At 43.6% G+C, this 15742-nt stretch overlaps 1 pseudogene; it reads right to left on the reverse strand.

Annotated features, from left to right (window-relative positions):
- Positions 1 to 1360: 1360 nt before the first annotated feature.
- On the reverse strand, positions 1361 to 15403 carry LOC131554366 (uncharacterized; annotated as a pseudogene).
- Positions 15404 to 15742: the final 339 nt, after the last annotated feature.

The raw sequence follows: 15742 nt of genomic DNA on the forward strand, positions 1-15742 counted from the left end.
CTTTGCGAAGGAGTCTTTGTACTTGTGCAGAACCTCTTTGAGTCCTTGGCGATCCACCTCATTTTGGAGGGCATCCGCCTCACTCAGGATCTGCTGAATTTGTGCGTTGAACCCTGCGTAGGGCTCTTCTGCAGCTGAGTCATTTGAGGGGCTTTGGGCCCCTAGGGTCACCTGTGTAGGTGATTCTGTCGCAGGCTGTGTTGAGACAGCGTAGACAGCGAGGTGAGTGTCATCTGTCAGCTCTGAACGGCAGACACTTTCTTTGGCCACCGGTAGAATGGAAGTGATGGCAATGACTTCATGAGGTTTTGTGAATGTTATGGTGTCATTGTATTCGTCTGACATCAGCTGGGCTGGTATGGGGCCTATGACAGGTACCGTCAGTTCAAAGTCGTGGAACACCTGGTTGATGAGCCATCCCAGGTGACTGGCTTTGGGAACGTGGATGTCTTGGGCCATACAGTTGTTGAACAACACATACACAGCACGGGATGACACTTCAATGAGAGGTGTGGCTTCCAGGGTCAGTCCGAGTTTTAGGCAGGTCCTGGAGGGTTGGAAGAAGCCTAGCTTACTGTTGAGAGCCTGGCCAGGTCGCATGTTGAGGCGGACACTGACACTCTTGCTGTAGGCAGGTATTGTGGCTTCTTGCTCAGTGATCATAGCGCATGCATCTGGCATGGTTTGACCAGACTGGAGGTTCTTGAGGTTGACTGACGTTGTCAGTTGACATGACGGGGGAGCCCATATTATGACGTTCACGGTATCAGTGCAAGCATTGAGCCGGACGATGATATCCGCTCCAATGTAGATGTCATGAGGTAGGTCAGGGACTACGAGGAAGTAGTGACTCAGATGTCTGTTGTTCCATCGTATGTCTACAGCGCAGACGATCTTGGAGGTGGCCATGGTTGTCGACCAGGGACTGAGAGGGAAGCGGCTGTGTTTAGCAACATGTGGTAGACTTTGGTGTCTTTGCTTCAATATTCTAAATAGCTTCAGGCTAATGGCTGAGTTTTCTGCCCACAGGGCTAGTGTCGCATCTGACACTAACGTGCCGTGGACATCTATTGCCGTCATGATTCGAAGGGGGCCTGTGTTTGGTTCAGGCTCTTGCAGTGAGCAGAGGAGAGGGTCCTGGTCCTTGCTGCTTGAGCTTGGTTCAGGCCTTGGTTCTGATACTGCACCATCATTCCGTGAATTGGGGGCGGTGTCTGTGACTTGGCACTGAGACTTGTTGGGAGTCCAATGACTGGCACGGCAGAGGTTCGCGGACTTGTGTCCACATCTAAAGATGCTTGAAGTCTATTAGAGGTTCAAAACGATTAAGCAGATCTTTCCCAGTGAGGAGTGGGTATGTTTTGAGTGGGGAGACATATATTGGATGAATGAGATCCATTGATCCCACTGTCAGGTGGATTGGAGCCACTTGTTTCAGTCGTAGGCCCGTGTGGGAATACGCTTGGAGGTTCAGCTCACACCTTTGGAGTTTGAGGGTTCTGTTAGTCCTCTTTGCTCCTTCTTGGACTTCCTCCAGGAGTTCGGCAGACATTAGAGTAATGTCGGCCCCCGTGTCCAGAAGGGCTTCGACCCTGATGTGTCGTTCGTTGATGATGGATAGGTAAAACTTTCTTGCTATACCTTTCTCAATGAGATCGCCTAGGAGTTGAGGGACTGGAGTCTGGGAGGAGATTGTTAGGATGTCAGGACTGATGTTGTGTTTGTCGGAGGAGTGGCAGACAACCAAGACAGCACTTTCAGGAACTTGATGGGATTCGTCAGCAGGTGTTTGTTGGACGCTGCTGTGATCTAGAGGATTGAGTGTTGAGTTAGTGTCTAACTCTGTTGCTAGGCTTTCACATGGGGTTTTGTGTCCACCTGAAGTTAGGGTAGTTACGGTTCTCTGAGAGTGAGGTGAGGGAGTGCTGTTTTCTGTGCCTGGTTGGGTCAGCTGGTCGCTGCCTTCTCTTCTGGCCGCTAGTCAGGCTGAATCTGGTTTCTCTTTCTTTTCCCACTTCCGGTCCTCCTCCTTTCGTTGGAAGAACTCTTTCATCATCATTTTCATCAGCTCTTGTGAGTCGAAACACGGTGGTGTCTTTTGTTCTTGTGTGGATTCAGTTTGAGCTCGGTCAGCTTGGGATCTTTGTGACTTCTTTCATCGATTCCTTCGGCTGGTTGCTCCAGGGTGAGTTTGTCGTTTTCCCTTGGAGTTTTCATCGGATTCCCATGAGTTTTTCCCTCTTGAGTTTCCAAATGAGCTTGGCTGGTTCCACGATCTCTCCCATTGATTCTCCTGAGGCCTTGATTGGTCCCATGATTTCTCCCAGTTCCGTACAGGTGAGCGTTGACGTCCACGAGGTCCATCCCAGCGTTCATACCTCTGTTTAGATCGGGTACCAGCGTGGGAGTCTCGTTCTTTGTTGGACGAGGGTGCATTCCACTCTCTGGGTGGCGGCTTGGCAGAGTCTTGGCGTTGGGTGCCCTCTAGAGCCAGCCCTTGACTTTGAGTGTTGAAGTCAAGAACTGCTGGAGTTTTGGAGCCCTTTTCTGAGGCCATCTTTTGTTTGCCGTAGGCCTTCTGTGCCAATTCTCGCAACTGCTGAGCATTCATTGTTCGTGGACATGCGAGAACGCCAAGATGGTGACTTACTCCGGGATGGAGGTTTCTCAGGAAGAGAGTTTTGAAGTTCAAATCATCTTCCATGTCAGGTTCATTGCGAGTTCCGAAGTATGCTCGTCTGAGTCGGCTGTAGTAGGCTTGAGGAGGTTCGTGACGTCCTTGTCTTGTCTCCAGGGCAGCCACTAAGCCTTGTTCGGAGTCAGGATCGGAAAACTCTTTAATGAGGGCTTCTCGGAGCAGTTGGTAATCAGTCTTTGTGTGAGCAGGCTGCCTGTCCAGGAAGCAGCGAACTTCAGGACTGGATGTCGTTCGGAGTAAATAGAGTCTATCTTTATCCGTAACGTTAGGTCGCATTTCCAGATGGAAATCGATATCTTGGAGGTAAGCTTGGACATTTTGGCTATTTGGCACGCTGGGGGTGAACTTGTCAATGTTCCTGGCGAACTTGTCAAGGTCTTTCAGGTCCAAGCCATGCGACGATCTGCGTCTGGTTGCGGCAGGTTCTTTTGGCTTTGCCGTGACATGAAGTTCTTCAGAGGGAGCTGGTGAATGTTTCAACACCACCCCTTCAACCTTTTGCTCATGCGTCAGTCCAGGAACAGGTGACCCGGTCCTGCTCGGCAGGGGTGAGGTTGGTGCGCGTTGTGTCTTCGACGGCTCACGGCGCAGTTCGTAAGCGTGCTTGAGTTCCTCTTGGAAACTATCGGATTCCTCTCTGAGGTCGTCGAGCTGTCGTATTAGGCGGCTGATCTCGTTTCTTGACTCATCCAGGTGAGTTTCAAGGGCTTTGATTCTGCTGTTTTTATCCCTGAAGTCAGCCCTTGCCTTTTCCAGTAGCTGTTCTGCATACTGTAGCTTGTTAGAACGATCAACGTAGTCTGCCTTGACCTGTTCCATTTCTTGGGTGTTAGTGTTACGAACTACAAATTAAACCCAGGGATGTTTCTTGAATAGATCCCTGTTAATTGTTATGAACCAATTTATTTTCTCTTTGAGTACAAAGAGAAAATAAATTGGTTCATAACAATTAACAGGGATCTATTCAAGAAACATCCCTGGGGTCCCCGCTCTCATCCTCAATTTCTCAACCACAAGACACTTACGTACAAATAAACATAAGTTTATTTAAAGAAGGATAAACAAAAGGAACATCGTAAACTTCGGGAGGGGCAAATTGCCAAAGAAAATTACAATAACAAAACTACTCCTACACAAAAACTAACCTGCAAATCAAATAAAATACAAGTTATTACCTCCTGCTAACATAAACAGGAAAAAATGAACCAAACAGGCAGCCGTCTCCCAACCCAGCTCCAATGAAACAAGGTCCAGGAAATAAGCAACAAACGTACAATTACAACTAAACCATTAGCTACTTTAATCAATGGTTGACAACAAATGTCTCAGTTAGCGATGCTTTCACACACGTTAAACAGAGGAAACAACAAAGCCACCAGGAGAGCGAGGAGCCAACGATTCCTGCCACCAACCAGCTCCGTCCTCCTAATCAGCTTCACCTGTAAACAATTAGAGCGAAAGAGGGAGAGACAGAGAAACACAGGAAAAGACCTACGCACGCACACATAAGCGAATGATATCCCGTTCCCCTAGAAACAAGCGAATCCATTCGTAACACCTCCACACCAAAAAGATACAAACCCAAAAGGTTTGTATCACTATCCAACAACACCTTAAACTTCAGCACCATAAACTCTGGACAGTGCATCCGCAACAATATTCTGAGAGCCCTTTTTATGTCGGATATCTAAATAAAACTCTTGCACTATTAACGACCAACGCATTAACCGTTTATTCGAGTTACACATCCTAGCCAGGAAAACAAGGGGGTTGTGATCGGTATACACGACAACTGGAAAAGAACTTCCACCCAAGTACACCTCGAAATGTTGCAGCGCTAAAAGTAACGCAAGAGCTTCTTTTTCAATCGTACTATATCTGCGCTGACACAACGTGAACTTCTTCGAGAAATAACAAACTGGGTGTTCAATTCCCAGCTCACTCTCTTGAATAAGAATGGCACCAGCGCCAGTTGCAGAAGCATCCACCTCCAGCTTGAACGGGCGCCCAAAATCCGGCGCTGAAAGGATAGGAGCGTTACACAGCAAGTCCTTCGCTGCTCGAAAAGCTTGCTCACAAACAGGAGTCCACACAAAAACTCGGGCTGTACTGAGAAGATCGGTTAACGGTGAAACAACACTAGCAAAATTGCGACAGAAACCTCTATAATATCCTGCCATACCTAAAAATCTGCGCAGATCTCTTTTATTCTTAGGTGCAGGAAATTCCATAACAGCCGAAATCTTTGTGTCAACTGGGCGTACTTGACCCTGTCCTACCACTTTTCCCAAATACACTACTGTAGCCTTAGCAAACTCGCATTTGGCTAAATTTAAAGTCAAGGAAGCACCAGCAAGCCGTGAAAACACCTCACGTAAAGAACTCACATGCTCTTCCCACCTAGAAGAATAGATCACGATATCGTCTAAATAAGCTTCACAATTCTCAACTCCACTCAATACAATCCGCATCAACCTTTGGAATGTTGACGGTGCATTGCGCATTCCGAACGCCATAACTGAATACTGCATGAAATCGTCAGGGGTCACAAAAGCCGAAATCTCTGAAGCACAAGGAGTAAGAGGCACTTGCCAGTATCCCTTTAAAAGGTCCAATTTCGTTACAAACTTTGCAGGACCAACTCGATCAATGCAGTCTTCCATACGGGGAAGCGGAAAAGAATCAGGTTTAGTTACTGCATTGACTTTACGATAGTCTGTGCAAAAACGAACCGACGAATCAGACTTAGGGACTAACAAGCAAAGCGAACTCCACGCACTCTGACTGGGACTCGCAAAGTTATTTTGACGTAAATACTCGACTTCTGCTTTCATCAACTCACGTTTCTTAGGATTAAGCCGATAAGGATGCTGCTTTATAGGCTGCGCATCACCAACATCGATATCATGCTGAAATACTGTAGTCTGTGACGGAATATCACAAAAAAGTGAACATGAATCTCCAATTAGTGCAACAATATCTTTTCTTTGATTCGGAGATAAGTGACTTAAATGAACATCCAAATTGTTCAATATTATAGAGTTCGACAATCGACCAGAAGGCACGGAGAACTCCTGCTCAGCAACATCATCTGCCACAGGCAGAAACGAAACAACGGCACTTGACTTAACTGTAACAGACTCATCCTTCACATAAGACTTAATCATGTTAACATGAACCAGTCGTGACTTTCTTCGACGATCAGGCGTGCAAATCAAATAATTTGTGTCAGACAATTTCTTCACTGTATAAGGACCTGAGAATTTTGGTTTCAAAGCAGAGCCTGGCGTAGCCAATAGCAGCAAAACTGACTCGCCCGGCTGAAATGAACGAACGACACTTTTACGGTCATAATATTCCTTCATATCAGCCTGAGACTCTGCCAAATTCATTCTCGCTCTCTCACAGACTTTATGAAGGCGTTCACGAATAGAAGTGACATACTCTGACACAGGAACAAGTGGAACGTTATCAGCAACCAATTGTTCGCTTAATAACTTTAGTGGGCCACGAACCGTGTGACCAAAAATGAGCTTCGCAGGACTATATCCTAACAACTCTTGAATGGTTTCTCTTATTGCAAATAAGAGCAAAGGAAGATCATCAGCCCAGTCCTTACCAGACTCAGCACAGTGAGCTCGCATCATCGATTTAAGTGTCTGATGAAATCGCCGAGAGCTCCCTGTGATTGCGGATGAAATGCGCTTGACACTACATGACTCACAGAAATTCCTTTCAACACTTGTTCAAACACTTTTGATTTAAAATTTGTTCCTTGATCAGTCTGAATCACACGAGGTAGACCAAATGTGGAGCAAAATTTAATCAATTCTTTCACAATTGTTTTTGCTTTAAGATTATGTAATAGCACTGCCTCAGGGAAACGTGATGTCGCGCACATTAACGTCAGAATATACTGGTAACCAGCTTTTGATTTTGGTAAAGGCCAACACAGTCTAAAATAAGACGCTCAAATGGCTCTCCCATCACCGGAATAGGCTGCAAAGGAGCCGGCCGAATGACTTGATTGGGTTTACCAGCGAGTTGGCAAATATGACATGAACGACAGTACCTTGACACAGCAGATCTCAAACCAGGCCAATAAAAGTACTTAGCCACTCGCTTGAACGTTTTATTACTACCCAAATGACCAGATAATGAATGATCATGAGCGAGTTTAAGAACTGCGGTTCAATAACCTGAAGGCAAAACAATCTGGTAGTCTGGACTTAAACCAGATTCCTTAGCATTCTGAGACGACCACTTACGCATCAGTACACTTTTATCCCAAAAATATTGCAACTGATCTGCATCCTCTCCTTCCCCTTTCTTTGCAGCCTCAAGACAGCGTGTCAGAGAAGCGTCAGCTTTCTGGGCTTCACCTAATTGATTTCTCCCCATTGTCAAAAATTCTTGACCAGTAGACTTACTCTCACTACCGGTTTTAACCACACTAGGGTGTACAGATAGGGTCAGATCAATAGGGGAATCTGCAAAAGCAAGAAAGGTATCAGACAGGTCAATAGCATCCTCATTTTTACGTGCTTGTGCACGAGTAACTGCACACGCTGAAAATGTTGACGGCAACTGACTGCCAAGCTCCACGTCACAAACATGAGTATTTGTCACAATCGGGTGAGGAAACACCTTACCCCCAGCCAGGTCATTTCCTAAAATTAAACTCACACCTTCTACTGGCAGTCCTGAACGTACTCCAACTTTCACAGGACCTGAAACTAGATCAGATGTCAGGAACACAGTATGAAGAGGAACCTTTATACAGCTTAACTCAATTCCACGGACCAAAACATCCGTTCCTGTATAAGTTTCATTTGAAAAGGGTAACGCACCATCAAGGATGAACGACTGCTCTGCTCCTGTATCTCTTAAAATAGAGATGGATCTCACTGTGGAACCAGGAGAAATTGCTACTTCACCCTTGAATACAAAAGGAGTAAAAACAGAGACATCCGAAAAACTCTGATTCTCCCTATTAACCATTGGTTCACAAACAATATTGGCCACGCTCTTAGGTTTCACTGCAATGTTCTTCCTCTTCCAAACTTTGCAGTCAGCAATCAGATGCCCAGGGTCTAAACAATAAAAACAAACTCTTTTATTCTCAGAGCTCTTACCCTGTTCCTTACACTGCTCTACAGAGTGCGCCATAGGTCTCATTGAACGTGAAAAAGGTTTCTCAGTATTTGAAAACATTGACATACCATAATTCTGAACTGCAACAGAAGAAAAGGCAGTCTTATGAGTAAGCATATATTCATCTGCTAACACTGCCGCAGCTGAAAGGGAATTCACTTTTTGCTCATTAAGGTAAGTTACTAGGTTACCTGGCAAACAGTTCTTGAAGTCTTCTAACAAAAACAGTTCCTGCAACTGATCAAACGTAGTTATTTTTGATGCAGCACACCATTTTTCCAACAACATTTTTTTATCACGTGCAAAACCCACAAATGTTTGCTTCGTTGATTTGGTGTAACTACGAAACTTCTGTCTGTATGCCTCAGGAACAAGTTCATAGACCCTTAAAACAGCAGCTTTTACCACATCATAATTAAGAGAGTCTTCGATGGGTAAAGCGGAACATACATCTTGTGCCTTACCTACTAAACTGCACTGCAGCATTAATGCCCACATATCCCTTGGCCAATTAAGCTTAGCTGCAATTCGCTCAAATGCAATGAAATAAGCATCAACTTTCTGACTCCCTAAACGGAGGTACAAGCTTAATATGCTTACTAGGATCGAATGGAACCACAGCATCACGTATACGAGCAACATCTCTTGCAGACGGATCAACTGGAGGCACATTTACATGCGTAGGAATTACAACAGGTAAAATAACAGTTCGCGCATGCTCTCTTTCTTTGTCTTTTTCTTCATGAAGCATTTCAAGTTCACGCAAATGTAATCTACTATTCTCATGCTCTTGTCGTTTAATCTGCAATTCTAGCTCCTTTAGTTTAAAAAGAAGCAAAGGGTCTGATTTAGATGAAGGAAACTCACTTGTTCCCCTGTTTCTAATCCATCACTTTTACCCTCACCCTCCAGTTTCTGCAGACAATAAACCTTGCTCGACAAGTTTAGAATACACCTCAGCTTTAATTACTTTCTTAGCTGCGGAACTTGACAGAAATATTCAAAACCTCAGCAATTTGCAGGAGATCTTTTACAAACGCATTAAATTGCTGTATACTAGGCTTAGAAACAAATGCTCCAATATTGAACTCCATTTTACTCAGCGCTTCCTAAGAACAAAAAGGTAAATAAGAACAGTTGTTACCCACTGAAAAACCCCAATAATGGTACATTTTAGACATTCGTTAATAAAAACTCGAGATAAACGAGAAAACAGTCAACTAGGCGGACAAACTTCCACTTTTTACCTCAAAACAAATTAACATAAAAGGGAGAAAAGAAAAACAAGCGGACGAGCCCCCATTTGTTACGAACTACAAATTAAGCCCTACTCAAAGAGAAAATAAATTGGTTCATAACAATTAACAGGGATCTATTCAAGAAAGATCCCTGGTGTCCCCGCTCTCATCCTCAATTTCTCAACCACAAGACACTTATGTGCAAATAAACATAAGTTTATTTAAAGAAGGATAAACAAAAGGAACATTGTAAACTTCGGGAGGAGCTAATTGCCAAAGAAAATTACAATAACAAAACTACTCCTACACAAAACTAACCTGCAAATCAAATAACAAATAAAATAAAAGCCAACAATTCCTTCCACCAGATGACTTAAATACTGCGGCAATCCTTCCTGCCACCAACCAGCTCCGTCCTCCTAATCAGCTTCACCTGTAAACAATTAGAGCGAAGAGGAGAGACAGAGAAACACAGGAAAAGACCTACGACGCACACATAAGCGAATGATATCCGTTCCCCTAGAAACAAGCGAATCCATTCGTAACACCTCCACAAAAAAGATACAAACCCAAAAGGTTTGTATCACTATCCAACAACACCTTAAACTTCAGCACCATAAACTCTGGACAGTGCATCCGCAACAATATTCTGAGAGCCCTTTTATGTCGGATATCTAAATAAAACTCTTGCACTATTAACGACCAACGCATTAACCGCTTATTCGAGTTACACATCCTAGCCAGGAAAACAAGGGGTTGTGATCGGTATACACGACAACTGGAAAAGAACTTCCACCCAAGTACACCTCGAAATGTTGCAGCGCTAAAAGTAACGCAAGAGCTTCTTTTCAATCGCATACTATATCTGCGCTGACACAACGTGAACTTCTTCGAGAAATAACAAACTGGGTGTTCAATTCCCAGCTCACTCTCTTGAATAAGAATGGCACCAGCGCCAGTTGCAGAAGCATCCACCTCCAGCTTGAACGGCGCCCAAAATCCGGCGCTGAAAGGATAGGAGCGTTACACAGCAAGTCCTTCGCTGCTCGAAAAGCTTGCTCACAAACAGGAGTCCACACAAAAACTCGGGCTGTACTGAGAAGATCGGTTAACGGTGAAACAACACTAGCAAAATTGCGACAGAAACCTCTATAATATCCTGCCATACCTAAAAATCTGCGCAGATCTCTTTTATTCTTAGGTGCAGGAAATTCCATAACAGCCGAAATCTTTGTGTCAACTGGGCGTACTTGACCCTGTCCTACCACTTTTCCCAAATACACTACTGTAGCCTTAGCAAACTCGCATTTGGCTAAATTTAAAGTCAAGGAAGCACCAGCAAGCCGTGAAAACACCTCACGTAAAGAACTCACATGCTCTTCCCACCTAGAAGAATAGATCACGATATCGTCTAAATAAGCTTCACAATTCTCAACTCCACTCAATACAATCCGCATCAACCTTTGAATGTTGACGGTGCATTGCGCATTCGAACGCCATAACTGAATACTGCATGAAATCGTCAGGGGTCACAAAGCCGAAATCTCTGAAGCACAAGGAGTAAGAGGCACTTGCCAGTATCCCTTTAAAAGGTCCAATTTCGTTACAAACTTTGCAGGACCAACTCGATCAATGCAGTCTTCCATACGGGAAGCGGAAAAGAATCAGGTTTAGTTACTGCATTGACTTTACGATAGTCTGTGCAAAACGAACCGACGAATCAGACTTAGGGACTAACAAGCAAAGCGAACTCCACGCACTCTGACTGGGACTCGCAGTTATTTTGACGTAAATACTGACTTCTGCTTTCATCAACTCACGTTTCTTAGGATTAAGCCGATAAGGATGCTGCTTTATAGGCTGCGCATCACCAACATCGATATCATGCTGAAATACTGTAGTCTGTGACGGAATATCACAAAAAGTGAACATGAATCTCCAATTAGTGCAACAATATCTTTCTTTGATTCGGAGATAAGTGACTTAAATGAACATCCAAATTGTTCAATATTATAGAGTTCGACAATCGACCAGAAGGCACGGAGAACTCCTGCTCAGCAACATCATCTGCCACAGGCAGAAACGAAACAACGGCACTTGACTTAACTGTAACAGACTCATCCTTCACATAAGACTTAATCATGTTAACATGAACCAGTCGTGACTTTCTTCGACGATCAGGCGTGCAAATCAAATAATTTGTGTCAGACAATTTCTTCACTGTATAAGGACCTGAGAATTTTGGTTTCAAAGCAGAGCCTGGCGTAGCCAATAGCAGCAAAACTGACTCGCCCGGCTGAAATGAACGAACGACACTTTTACGGTCATAATATTCCTTCATATCAGCCTGAGACTCTGCCAAATTCATTCTCGCTCTCTCACAGACTTTATGAAGGCATTCACGAATAGAAGTGACATACTCTGACACAGGAACAAGTGGAACGTTATCAGCAACCAATTGTTCGCTTAATAACTTTAGTGGGCCACGAACCATGTGACCAAAAATGAGCTTCGCAGGACTATATCCTAACAACTCTTGAATGGTTTCTCTTATTGCAAATAAGAGCAAAGGAAGATCATCAGCCCAGTCCTTACCAGACTCAGCACAGTGAGCTCGCATCATCGATTTAAGTGTCTGATGAAATCGCTCGAGAGCTCCCTGTGATTGCGGATGAAATGCGCTTGACACTACATGACTCACAGAAATTCCTTTCAACACTTGTTCAAACACTTTTGATTTAAAATTTGTTCCTTGATCAGTCTGAATCACACGAGGTAGACCAAATGTGGAGCAAAATTTAATCAATTCTTTCACAATTGTTTTTGCTTTAAGATTATGTAATAGCACTGCCTCAGGGAAACGTGATGTCGCGCACATTAACGTCAGAATATACTGGTAACCAGCTTTTGATTTTGGTAAAGGGCCAACACAGTCTAAAATAAGACGCTCAAATGGCTCTCCCATCACCGGAATAGGCTGCAAAGGAGCCGGCCGAATGACTTGATTGGGTTTACCAGCGAGTTGGCAAATATGACATGAACGACAGTACCTTGACACAGCAGATCTCAAACCAGGCCAATAAAAGTACTTAGCCACTCGCTTGAACGTTTTATTACTACCCAAATGACCAGATAATGAATGATCATGAGCGAGTTTAAGAACTGCGGTTCAATAACCTGAAGGCAAAACAATCTGGTAGTCTGGACTTAAACCAGATTCCTTAGCATTCTGAGACGACCACTTACGCATCAGTACACTTTTATCCCAAAAATATTGCACCTGATCTGCATCCTCTCCTTCCCCTTTCTTTGCAGCCTCAAGACAGCGTGTCAGAGAAGCGTCAGCTTTCTGGGCTTCACCTAATTGATTTCTCCCCATTGTCAAAAATTCTTGACCAGTAGACTTACTCTCACTACCGGTTTTAACCACACTAGGGTGTACAGATAGGGTCAGATCAATAGGGGAATCTGCAAAAGCAAGAAAGGTATCAGACAGGTCAATAACATCCTCATTTTACGTGCTTGTGCACGAGTAACTGCACACGCTGAAAATGTTGACGGCAACTGACTGCCAAGTTCCACGTCACAAACAGGAGTATTTGTCACAATCGGGTGAGGAAACACCTTACCCCCAGCCAGGTCATTTCCTAAAATTAAACTCACACCTTCTACTGGCAGTCCTGAACGTACTCCAACTTTCACAGGACCTGAAACTAGATCAGACGTCAGGAACACAGTATGAAGAGGAACCTTTATACAGCTTAACTCAATTCCACGGACCAAAACATCCGTTCCTGTATAAGTTTCATTTGAAAAGGGTAACGCACCTTCAAGGATGAACGACTGCTCTGCTCCTGTATCTCTTAAAATAGAGATGGATCTCACTGTAGAACCAGGAGAAATTGCTACTTCACCCTTGAATACAAAAGGAGTAAAACAGAGACATCCGAAAAACTCTGATTCTCCTATTAACCATTGGTTCACAAACAATATTGGCCACGCTCTTAGGTTTCACTGCAATGTTCTTCCTCTTCCAAACTTTGCAGTCAGCAATCAGATGCCCAGGGTCTAAACAATAAAACAAACTCTTTATTCTCAGAGCTCTTACCCTGTTCCTTACACTGCTCTACAGAGTGCGCCATAGGTCTCATTGAACGTGAAAAAGGTTTCTCAGTATTTGAAAACATTGACATACCATAATTCTGAACTGCAACAGAAGAAAAGGCAGTCTTATGAGTAAGCATATATTCATCTGCTAACACTGCCGCAGCTGAAAGGGAATTCACTTTTGCTCATTAAGGTAAGTTACTAGGTTACCTGGCAAACAGTTCTTGAAGTCTTCTAACAAAACAGTTCCTGCAACTGATCAAACGTAGTTATTTTTGATGCAGCACACCATTTTTCCAACAACATTTTTTATCACGCAAAACCCACAAATGTTTGCTTCGTTGATTTGGTGTAACTACGAAACTTCTGTCTGTATGCCTCAGGAACAAGTTCATAGACCCTTAAAACAGCAGCTTTTACCACATCATAATTAAGAGAGTCTTCGATGGGTAAAGCGGAACATACATCTTGTGCCTTACCTACTAAACTGCACTGCAGCATTAATGCCCACATATCCCTTGGCCAATTAAGCTTAGCTGCAATTCGCTCAAATGCAATGAAATAAGCATCAACTTTCTGACTCCTAAACGGAGGTACAAGCTTAATATGCTTACTAGGATCGAATGGAACCACAGCATCACGTATACGAGCAACATCTCTTGCAGACGGATCAACTGGAGGCACATTTACATGCGTAGGAATTACAACAGGTAAAATAACAGTTCGCGCATGCTCTCTTTCTTTGTCTTTTTCTTCATGAAGCATTTCAAGTTCACGCAAATGTAATCTACTATTCTCATGCTCTTGTCGTTTAATCTGCAATTCTAGCTCCTTTAGTTTAAAAAGAAGCAAAGGGTCTGATTTAGATGAAGGAAACTCACTTGTTCCCCCTGTTTCTAATCCATCACTTTTACCCTCACCCTCCAGTTTCTGCAGACAATAAACCTTGCTCGACAAGTTTAGAATACACCTCAGCTTTAATTACTTTCTTAGCTGCGGAACTTGACAGAAATATTCAAAACCTCAGCAATTTGCAGGAGATCTTTTTTACGAAACGCATTAAATTGCTGTATACTAGGCTTAGAAACAAATGCTCCAATATTGAACTCCATTTTTACTCAGCGCTTCCTAAGAACAAAAAGGTAAATAAGAACAGTTGTTACCCACTGAAAAAAAACCCCAATAATGGTACATTTTAGACATTCGTTAATAAAAAAACTCGAGATAAACGAGAAAACAGTCAACTAGGCGGACAAACTTCCACTTTTTACCTCAAAACAAATTAACATAAAAGGGAGAAAAGAAAACAAGCATTTGAGCCCCCATTTGTTACTGAACTACAAATTAAGCCCTACTCAAAGAGAAAATAAATTGGTTCATAACAATTAACAGGGATCTATTCAAGAAAGATCCCTGGTGTCCCCGCTCTCATCCTCAATTTCTCAACCACAAGACACTTATGTGCAAATAAACATAAGTTTATTTAAAGAAGGATAAACAAAAGGAACATTGTAAACTTCGGGAGGAGCTAATTGCCAAAGAAAATTACAATAACAAAACTACTCCTACACAAAAACTAACCTGCAAATCAAATAACAAATAAAATAAAAGCCAACAATTCCTTCCACCAGATGACTTAAATACTGCGGCAATCCTTCCTGCCACCAACCAGCTCCGTCCTCCTAATCAGCTTCACCTGTAAACAATTAGAGCGAAAGAGGGAGAGACAGAGAAACACAGGAAAAGACCTACGCACGCACACATAAGCGAATGATATCCCGTTCCCCTAGAAACACACGAATCCATTCGTAACATTAGCTACTAGGGTTTCTTTTAGCTTATTGATCTCCTCCTCAGCGCCTTGTTCCACCTCATCCGGCCTTTCCCGTCGTTCCTGAGCTGCTCAATGTGTCGTTGTGCACGTGTTAACTCCTGCTGGAGCTGTGCAGCGTGCTTGTTGCTCAACTTGAGGGTGGCGATGAGTGTGTGACTTAAGGAGCCGGTGATCTTGGCTAATTCTTTATGAGTGTAGCTTTGACTTGGGTCCTGTGCCATGAGGCTTGTCATCCATTATGTTGTCATCCAGCTGGTCCTGTGTCTGGGTTTTGAGCGTTTCAGCAGCCTTAGGGAGGAGGCTGTCTGTCGCCACACTGAGCCATGTTTCCAGGTCTTCCCAGTGGCCAACATGTTCGGTTGTGCGAGACATGTTTTGGCGGAATGAGGGGGATCTCGAACCATGACTGACACAGACCTTGAAGAGAAAAACAAAACAAAACAAAACAAACAAAGCAAACAGGGGTGTAAGAGTGCAATGTAAAGTGTGTGCTAATGTTGAGTGTGGTTCTCTGTGACTGTGGTCCTCTGGGGGCATGCTTCTAATTTGTAGCCTCTGTGGGGGAAAATTGAACACACACACACACAGGTCACACAGCTGGATAACAGAGAAAGGAAAGAAGAACACTAACAGAGCAATGAACAGGGTTATACTTGGATGCTTCCATTTTTCCTGTAAGGGAAAGTCAAAACAAAATAAACAAAAACAAAA

This window comes from Onychostoma macrolepis, chromosome 15 (genome assembly GCF_012432095.1).
Source record: "Onychostoma macrolepis isolate SWU-2019 chromosome 15, ASM1243209v1, whole genome shotgun sequence".
NCBI lineage: Eukaryota > Metazoa > Chordata > Actinopteri > Cypriniformes > Cyprinidae > Onychostoma > Onychostoma macrolepis.